Source organism: Lithobates pipiens, unplaced genomic scaffold (genome assembly GCF_037356315.1).
Source record: "Lithobates pipiens isolate NorthernLeopardFrog02 unplaced genomic scaffold, aLitPip1_a1.2 Scaffold_30, whole genome shotgun sequence".
NCBI lineage: Eukaryota > Metazoa > Chordata > Amphibia > Anura > Ranidae > Lithobates > Lithobates pipiens.
The window spans coordinates 94,207,951-94,218,103 of record NW_027507791.1 but is presented as its reverse complement, the minus strand read 5'-3'; the positions used below and the strand labels follow the sequence as shown (position 1 = coordinate 94,218,103).

General features: G+C 43.1%; 1 pseudogene; it reads right to left on the bottom strand.

Moving 5' to 3' along the window:
- Positions 1 to 2,535: 2,535 nt before the first annotated feature.
- On the bottom strand, positions 2,536 to 8,651 carry LOC143942228 (small ribosomal subunit protein eS6 pseudogene; annotated as a pseudogene).
- Between the last annotated feature and the right edge of the window lie 1,502 nt (positions 8,652 to 10,153).

Here is a 10,153-nt window from a genome sequence, read left to right as displayed (position 1 = left end):
GAGTTATAACAGAATTGGGTCATACCATCTTTTTGTTTGATGGCTACCTCTTGTGCCTGAGCAATAATCACAATGGAAAGGATATATACAATAATTTGGTCCCCTCAGCCTCTTCGTCAGGTACAGGGACTTTCTTGCAGTGGAAGGCATGTATCTACGAGCTTCTTCCGGCCACTTTGACTGATGTGGTGGTTGTTAGGAGAACCTGGAAAGGGCCATCATATCTGAGTTCAAGGGTCTGTTTTCTCACAAAAACATTTTCACCAGTACCGAGTTGCCAGAGACTAACTTGTGTGACCCTGTATCTAGCTCTCTGGAATGAAGAAAACACTTGCAAAGGGATACGGATTAATTCTTGAGATAAAGCAGTCTCATAATCAGTCAATACATCAGATTGGAGCTGTAATTGCTGTGGAAAGTAACAACCCAGTCTGGGGGCTGAACCAAACAGTATCTCATAGTGTGGCAAGCCATGGTTTCCCCTTCGAGTGTACCTAACACTAAATAAGGCTATGGGCAGGCTATCTGGCCAACTCATTCCCGTTTCCTGAGACATTTTTAGCATTCTAGATTTTATTGTACTGTTTAACTTTTCCACCTTCTCACTGCTCTGAGGATGGTATGGATTGTGGAAGGCTAGTGTGACCCCTAAGGCTGCCCATATTTATTTGGTCACTGAGGCCGTGAAAGCCGGCCCCTGATCCCTCTCTTTGACCTCTGGGACACCATATCTGCACACTATTTCTGTTAAAAGTCTCTTAGCTGTGGTCTTTGTCATGTTGGTGAAGAGATAGGCCTCTAGGATATGATGACTAATGCATACTCGTTTTGGCCATTTATTTTTTATTTTTCAGCATCTGGATGTGGTCGATCTGTATCCTTTGGAAGGGGTACTGGGTTTTTGCCAGATGCTTCAAAGGTACCCTTTCCGTTCTTCCTGGGTTACATTTAGCACAGATGGTGCATGGCTTTCAAAAGTTGTTGGTAAGTGGAGTAATCCCCAGAGCTAAGTAGTATTTGTTGATCAGGGCGTTTATCAAACTTTTTGACAGATGAGAGGCACCGTGGGCCCACTGTACCACTGCAGGGAACATTGATTGTGGCAGACACAGCTTCGTTTAATTCCATGATCCCTTTAATTCCTGTAGCTCCTTTCTTTATCCACACTTCTTTTTCTTCTTTGTCAACCGCTTCATGTTGCTCCTTGAGATAGGTCCTGGACAGGAGGGTTCTGTAGAATCAAGGTGGCCTGTATAGTTTCCTCAGGGGTGTCCACTGTATCATCCAGGATGGGTGCATTCACTCTGCTGACCACTTCTAGCATTCCCTTTGCAGTTTGTTTTGCAGAGGTTTCTGCCAGGTGATTGCCTTGTGAGAATTCAGCTTGCTGTGTGCCTTTACCTTAAGTATAGCCACTTGTGCTGGTAGGAGTAGGGCATCCATTAAGTCCTTGATAGCTTCACTGTGTTTTACAGGTGTACCCGCTGCTGTTAGGAACCCTCTGGTTTTCCAAATGACCCTAAAATCGCAGGCAACGCAGAGGGCATATCTTGAGTCTCTATGGATATTAGGTATTTTTCCTTCTGCCAACTTACATGCCATTGTTCGGGCCTGGAGTTCTGCTTCCTGGGCAGACATGGAGGAAGGTAATGCTAAAGCCTAAAGAACTGTATCTTCAGTGGTGACTGCATATCCTTTGTGGTACCGTCCAGCGCTGTCTGCATACCTAGAACCATCCACAAAGATTGTCAAGTCAGGATTCTCAAGAGCCATTTCACTAACTGTCGGTATCATTCTCCAAAGAGGTTCCCCCCTCAAGAAGTGGAAGTAGAGTGGATGGGTTAAGGGTATCACATCGGAGCAGAGTGCTGTTATCGGGGAGAAGCAAGGCACACTGGAGTCTGAGGTGTCTTGCTGAATGAAGACAGGTGTTTGGGCTGTACTTGGTTTAGTGTGGCAGTTATGTCATGAGGGGCAAGGAGGATTAAAGGATGGCCCAACACCAGGTCAGTAGTTTTGTCCAAAAGGGATTGGGGTGCAAAGACGGCTCTGAGACAGGAGGGCCCCCCCTTGGCCACTGAGTCCAGTTGGCAAGAGTAATAACCGATGGGTCTGAGCCTGTTGTCACGGGCCTGAGCCAAAACTCCTGTGGCATGTCCTTGTCTCTCTGAGACAAACAGTTTGAAAATCTTTTCATACTTCGGGAGGCCCAAAACAGAATCCATGGATAGGATCTCCTTCAGAACTTCAAAGTTGTCCATCGCCTCTGAGGAAAGCTGGAAAGGATCAGATTTCAGGGCATCATAGAGAGTTTGCATCAAAGGGGAGGCTTCTGGGATCCAAGAGCGGCAGTAGGAGATAAATCCTAGGAAAGCATGTAGGGGCTTTTGACCTTGAGGCATAGGGATGGCTTTGATCGTAGCAACTCTTTCTTTGGTGAGATGTTGAGTGCCTTGGGAGATGCAGTGACCTAGGAAACCACCTTCTCTTTGCACCACTGAACCTTTTGCTTTGAGGCCTTGCATCCTTGCTTGGCTACGTAGTGGAGGAGGCTTTCAGTGATAAAAGTCTATGCCTCTTGGCAATCTGCTCCTGGTGCTTCTCCTTTGCTTCCTTTGTTCTCTTAGAAAGGAGATTGGCATACTCTGATGCTTCCTCCTCATTTTTCTGAGTGCGCTGCTTCTTCAGGGCAATGCGAGTGTGTTGAAGAACTCTAGGTGTCATGAGGGGTACAAGATGCTTGATCTTGGGGGGCCTTAGTCATGGTCTTCTTACATGTTGAGCTTGCGGACTCTGCTTGCCCTTTTAGGACCCAAACGACGTAGAACAGTGTTGTCTGTGAGGCCAGGGATGTCCTTCTCACCTTTCCTGACAATCACCAAGTTCAACACACTTAAGTTGGCATCTGCAATACAGCCACGCACAGACTTGCATTTGCGTTCGCCAGTCCTCCTGGGGCGGTAACAGGAGTGTCCCTTACTCAATAGCAGACGAACACAGCCGTGGTTGAAAACTCCCTGTTTCACGTGGAAACCTTGCTTATCGTTGACTCCACTGATGCATACAACATATCCCTTACATTCCTCACCCAAAGGACCAGCTGAAACTTCTGTGGCTATGCGTTTCTCATAAAAAGTAGCTTGCGTTCATCATCAACTTTAATATTTCATTGAACTCAGAAATATCTTTGGGGTCTTTCAGTATGGATGTGTTCAGTCTCCATGTTTTGGTGCTAGTGTTTTTCTCTGGGAAGGCCATTGTCATGGTGATCGGATGATGGTCTGATATAGTCATTGGTTCAATGGTGCTGTTGCTCAGGAGGGGTATGTCTGGTTGTGTTATAAAAAAGTAATCGATTCTTGAGTATTTTTGGTGAACATTGGAAAAGAATGTAAAGTCCTTGGAGAGGGGGTTGAGGGGTCTCCAGGAGTCATGTAACATAAGGTTTTGTAACTGAATTTTAATTTGTTTTAATGCTCTATATGGGAGGCTCGATGCTCCATTTGAAGTGTCTATTGCGGGGTTAAGTGGGATGTTGAAGTCTCCCCCTAGTATGATAATTCCTGACGCGAAGGTTGTTAAAAGGTCTTTGATTCTACGAAAGAAGGCTACCTGCTTAGAATTTGGGGCATATATATTAGCAATAGTTATGGGATGGTGTCCTAGTTTACCTTTCAGAAATATAAATCTACCTCCAGGATCTGTCATAGCGTCTTGGAGTTGGAATGGTGTCTGTCTGGAAATCAGAATCGAGACCCCTTTTGTTTTACCTTCTGGGTTTGTGGCATGGTGAGCAAATGGGAATCTTTTGTCTTGTAGTTTTGGGGCTTTTTCAGATTTGAAATGTGTTTCTTGGATACAAATGATATTTGCTTTGTGTTTGTGAAGCTCATTGAGAAGTCTGGTCCTTTTTTCAGGTATGTTAAGACCTTTGGCATTGATTGAGAGAAGTTTAATCGTTAATGGAGTGGATGTTTGTTTATAGTTAGTCATCTTAGAATTTAGATGTTCAGTTCTAGATAGGTAAGTACTTTTATCAAAAAAAAAAGAAAAAAAAAAGGGGAGGATGGAGGGGGGTGGGAGGGGATAGGGGTAAGTGATCGGGGTTGGACCGGGGGTAGATATAGACCTGCTAGTCTACCCTACTAAGAATCCGGTGTGTTCAAAGAGCAATGGTGGTTGCCCTTTGTGTGAGATCGGGGTCCACTCAGTATTCAATGGATGCTTGAGGTTGCTAGTTGATTAGTGGTATACTAACCAGTAAGAAGTACTTTCTTTTATCTCTTATTTATTTTTTCCTTTCTTCTTTAGAAATACTCTTCCTACTATTAAATATCTTCCTGCACTCGGGAGAAGTCAGTAAGCAAATGTTTGGTTAGTTTAGGGCGTTTTCTTGATAGAATGGGCCAGGGAGAGGGTTGGTATTTAACCTAGTATCAATTGGATAGCGTTAGGAATGAGACGTTGTGGTTCAACCTCATGTGTACAAATGGGGAAACATATTGGGGAAGTTGTTGTTTAGGTGTACCAAGACATATGAATTGATTGAGACAATCGTGTATTTCTAGTGCCCGAAAAAGGTTAGTAAAACGATTGACTAGTCGTTAGCGTAGGCCTTTACGTCTGACCTAAGAGATGATTACGTCAGGTGTATAATGTACTAAAAACAGTCTGACAACATTAAGTCACTCCAATAACCCAGATTTGTATTTTACCTTACATCATTAGAATCAAGTGTTGATCATTCCATTATGTCCATTTTTATTCTTAGGAGGTAATATATGTTGTGTAATTGCATAACTTTGCCATATGTTAGTAATAGCAGGCAAAATTAAGATATTTAATGTGTTGTCTTCGATCTGAAATTAGTGTCACTCCTAGTGAAATACAGGAGGGGAAAAAATTGGTTGCATTCTAACGTCTAGTAGAAACTCCTCCAAACTTCCGAGGGGGGAGGATCTCTCCCTCGAGCTTACCACCATTAATAACAACTCTATTAGAAATTCAAACTTTAAACATTTTTAACCCGTGTCAACATTGCATGTGTCTTAATCAACTTATACCCAGTTATCTTATCAAGGTAATCTTATCTTTGGTATTAAGAACATGTACAATAAAACATTCCATAATATGTAGATACATATCTAGCAGGTTGCACTCTGAGCAATACGTTTGTTAACCTTAGGATGCATGGAAACTGCATACTTTGTTTTTTAATCCTTAATTGAGGTTACTGTAAGAGCAGTAACTAGATTAGCTAATAAAGCATTGAAGTAACTTGATCAACTTAGAAACCTAAGATTTCCCTCCCTACCCTAATCTCCTTGTCCCCAACACCTCCTTTTGGTAATATAGCATAACATTAAGCGATGATTATCTACTCTATGGCTCGGTTGGTCTGAGTTGTTTAGAGAATTTGTCTCAGCAAAAGGGGTGTTCATTACTATGATGAATCAACAGGTCTGCTCCAGGGGGGGGGAAGGGGATGTTACTAATCTAAATTCGTGGGGTGATCTAATCACATAGTAGATCCGTAGGGAGCAGAATAGGTAAGTATAAAAGAAATGTACTCTCCTTTCTCCTCACTTTCCTTTGTTCCCCTCTCAGGATCTCTTACCAGGTCTTGCTTAAAGCGTCCTTCTTTGCGAGAAGGAGAGAAGTAAGAGACAGAAGACAATGGAGAACAGAGTGAGAAGAGATAGAATAGAAATAAAGCAATCAGAGAGAATAGAGAAGGGTATTGGTAGCGTGGAGTAAACAAAGTCAAATTTTTTGAGGATTTCTAGGAGAATGACTTATCCTGGAAGGTAAGAGTTCAGGTGTCCATTTGCTCTCGGTGATCCATGCGGTCCCTGCGTCTGGGTGGGGATATTCCGGGACTTCTTTGGAGAGTGTTTCTTCTGCTGAAATGCGGAGACGGTGATCTGCGGCGACGGTCTCTATTCCTCTGGGCTCTTGGAGTGAGGTTGTTAGAGATTGCGATCCAGGATTCGTTCGGTGTAAAGGAGCTGTACCAGTCCGGTACTTCAATTCTAGGAAGATCTAGAGTTTCAGAAAATGACTGGAGGTCTTCTGGCGTGCGTAATAGTGCTGTGTGGCCTCTCCACGTGGCTGAAAGGCAGAAAGGGAATTTCCATCTGTATGGAATGCCTCTGGTGCGTAGTTGCTCTGTGATCGGGCGTAAAGCTTTGCGCTGCTGTAGCGTGATATTTGATAGGTCTTGGTACAGTTTGATTTCATTTCCATTAAAGATGATTCTGCCTTTTTCTCTTGCTTTTTTAAGGATTGCTTCCTTCAGGGGGAAATTAACAAGGCAACATATTATGTCTCTAGGGGGATCATCATCTCTACCCCTGGGTCTGAGAGCTCTGTGAATCCTCTCGAATTCAATAGGGGAATCAGGGGGTCTGTCCAGGATGTCATTAAATAATGCAGCTGCAGTTTGTTCAACTGGATTTTGATCAGTCATTTCAGGGACCCCTCTGATTCTAATCTTGTGTCTCCTCCCCCTATTGTCTAAATCTTCTATGCGGCGGTGCATAACTATGATGTGATTGAGGTGAATATCTGCGTTTTTTTGTACCTGTTTTATTGCTTCTGCCTGGTGTGCTGATGCTTGCTCCATTGCTCCTGTCCTTGCTGCAATGCTTTGTATGTCTGTTCTGATCTCATTGATGGCAGCGGAAAAGGAGGCTTTTATGTCCATAGACATAGCCTGCAGGTTGGCCTGGAGGTCTGCTAGGCTAAACGAATGATGTTGATGTGTCTCTTGTTTATGTGCGTCGTTCGTGTTATTAGTGGTGTCCGCGGCGGACGTGGAGCCGCCGGGCGGCATGGGCGTCTTAGGCGAGGCCGCGGCTTTGGGGCCTTCTCCGTGTGATGTCCGGAACATCGCCGGAATGCTTACTGGCGGCTGCTGCTGATGCTCCATCTGGGCCTGGGGTGCTGGGGGACTCAGATCTAGTGTTCCCTGGCGTGGATGCCTTAAAAATCGCCCTGATTGCGGTGGATTGCTCTCCCGAGTGCCGGAGCTAAGGGATTAGGCATCCATCTTCGTCCTGAGTTAGGCCACGCCCCCGAGATATTAAGCTTAATGTCTGCACAGCCTATCTCAGGTTCCCCGCTGGAAAGAGGAGAGAGGAAGCAGGTAAGAGGCTTTCAGAGAAGTTTGAGATGTCACCACGTTGGAGGGTATCTGCACAAAGCAGGAGGTCATCTACATACTGAAGGAGTACAATGTCTGGGTGTAACTTCATCCAGGTGTCCAGGATGAGGGCCATTGCCTTGGATTGAATTGGGATGGGGAGTTCTGGGCACCTTGTCATGTCCCTGGTACTTTCATGTGGGTCATGGTTGGGGGCCTAGTTGCTTGTGGGCAGACTTCCGGGTTTTCAGCTCTGGTGTTCCCTTCTGGAGTGCAGGGGTTAATAAAGGTGGGCGTGAATACGGTGTGTCAGAGGCCATCATGAGAGGAGCTACCTTTTTATTGCTCTGTGCAGATTCTAGGCCCTTTGCTACTAATAACAACATCTCAAGATCCATTACTCTATACTCTGGGCGTGATAGGAGCAGACCCTTTTGTACTAACTCTTTAAGACCTGAGACAAATGCAGCTGCCAGCATGTGTTTATGTGCTTTAGCCAGTGTTCTAAAACCCAAATCAGTAAACATTTGTGTGATTCTAGTGCAGTGATTCTCAACCAGGGTTCTGTGGAACCCTAGGGTTCCTCCAAAGGTTGCTAGGGCTTCCTTCAGCATTGGGCGATTTCTGCCTCTCAGATAAGTTCCCACTGACCATCACGCTAATGTATCATGAATTGTAGATTTCTAATTTTTAGCAGGGGTTTAGCGGAGAACTATTTCAAGGATTCCTCTGTGTTGAAAAGGTTGAGAAAGGCTGTTCTAGTGTAAAGGATTATGCAACTTTAAATCACTTCCCTTTTTTTACTGACCACAACTTCCCCATTATAATATTCTAAAAACTTGTGTCTGGTTAAAAATCAACATTTTAAAATCCCCAATTATTGCTAATACAGCTTAAACACAAATAAACCCATTTGCACAAATATAGAGCATTTGCTACATTTGCTGTTGTTAGAAAAGGAGCACCATTCAACTTCAATAATGCAAGGATAGGCAGCTACAACTAAAACAGTCCTTAATACATAAATTTAAATGCTACTTTGATTATAATATGTCCTGGAGGACATAGCACAGCAGGGAAAGTGTCACTTAGAACAGAGGGGCAGTAGATGAAGGGCAGTGTCTACTTCCTGGGGACCAGACACTATTATAGGGTGGTGGCTGACTACTTGACTTCCTCTTTTCTGGTTTTCTATACACATACACAATACGACCATTTTGATTATTTTGATTATTTCATGTTCTGTAAACCCTTGTTCATGAATAGCTTTTGTAACTTTAAACCAAGCGTCTGCTGCTCGCAGCAGACCGTGATCTTACAACAGACCTTTTTTACATTTCAAAACATTACACCATTCATCTGGCTCTAGCCGACCACCCAAATGCATAGTGACCCCGCACACTTTTGCCAGTTTCTTTCCCTTTTTGACAGCATCTTCTGCCTCTCGCTCCAACACCAAATCACATGCCAAACTACCCTCCTTAGGTCTCTCCAATTTCTTCCCCATCGTTAGCCATTGGGAAGTTTATGTGTCTGGGCTCAGGATTTGTATGGTGGTTTATCCGACAAAACGGTCCGATAGGACGCATTCCGTCGGAATCTCCGACCGTGTGTACAAGGGCTTACCATTTCTAGAGGTGATCAATCTCCACATTCAGTCTCCGTATTGGCTTGTCCCGGTCCCTTCTCGATCGGCTAGCCTCTGGTACAGAGCCCACAGCCCCACGTTGGGCGCCAAAATGTTTTGGATCAGAACCAAGGTCTGGTATTTCTTATATCTGCCCCTGATCAAATCATTAAGTATAAAGCATGCATGCTATGAAGTAATCACCCTGACACCGTTTGTCCAGTATGAAAATTACTTTCTGATCTTTTTTCCCCTTTTGCCGTTTATATAATACCGGCTGAACATGAAAAAAACAAGCAAGGCGAGATGTATGCAAAACATATTATTGCGACATATTGCTGTATTACTGTAACAAATGTATGTATATATGCTTTGAGCTGATTTAGCAAGTTTAGTAATTAATCATAGCTATACTGGATATTTTGGTAACTTATTCTTCCTCTTTCTTCGAGACGAGACGTTGGATGTTGCTGTCATGTCTGTCTTGGGTGCACTTCTTGGGTGCACTTCTTGGTCTTTTTATAATTCTTTTCGGTTCGGCTTCAAGATGGGGGGGGGGGGCTAGCAGTTATCTGAAGTAGAGTTAGGGTTTTAGCAAGCTTATGCAGTGATATTACATATTGAAATAGGCATTTTAGCATTCTACCTAATACCTTATATGACAATTTAATGTGATACCTTAGTCACATCCATTACAGTAGTACAATGAATTGACTACTATCTCTATGAATTGGGGATTTTGTTTGGGGAAGTCCACAGTTTAAATATTCAAATTTTTCTTTCTCAACCTATGGGCCACTTACAACCCAACCCATTTGTTGGCCATATTCAGTTACTTTAGTTTTGGACTGAAATGTATTACTTTAATATGGCTTTTATACACATTGTCCAAGGCCAGTATGTATGTCAGTGTTTGTCTGTTGCTTGTACATGCTCTGGCAATTGAACCTTTGGAACACAACTGCAACAACTGGTTGATGTTCATGGATTCCAGTTAGGATAAATAGTAGACATAAGTGAATAATATGTTGCTATATTTTTAAGATCCACGCTCAATGTTCTTCAAAGCTGTTCATCTAAAATCTACTGTTGAACAGTATTCAGGCTTAAAATGAAGTAGGCATTTAAACGTCTTATTTAAACTTTTTCACATCATTGTCTAATAATTGTTTACATCTACTGAAATGAGTTGATATCATCACCTACCAGGGGATTAAGATATGAAAAGATCCCATAAACTGTACCCAAATAAACATATTTTTGCTGACAGATTACATAAAGTAAAAATAAATGCTTAATATTAAAATGCCTTTAAATATAGTGGATTGTGTGTTCTTAGCCAAATCAATATGGTTGTCAAAAATGTCGGCAAAGCCCCCTAT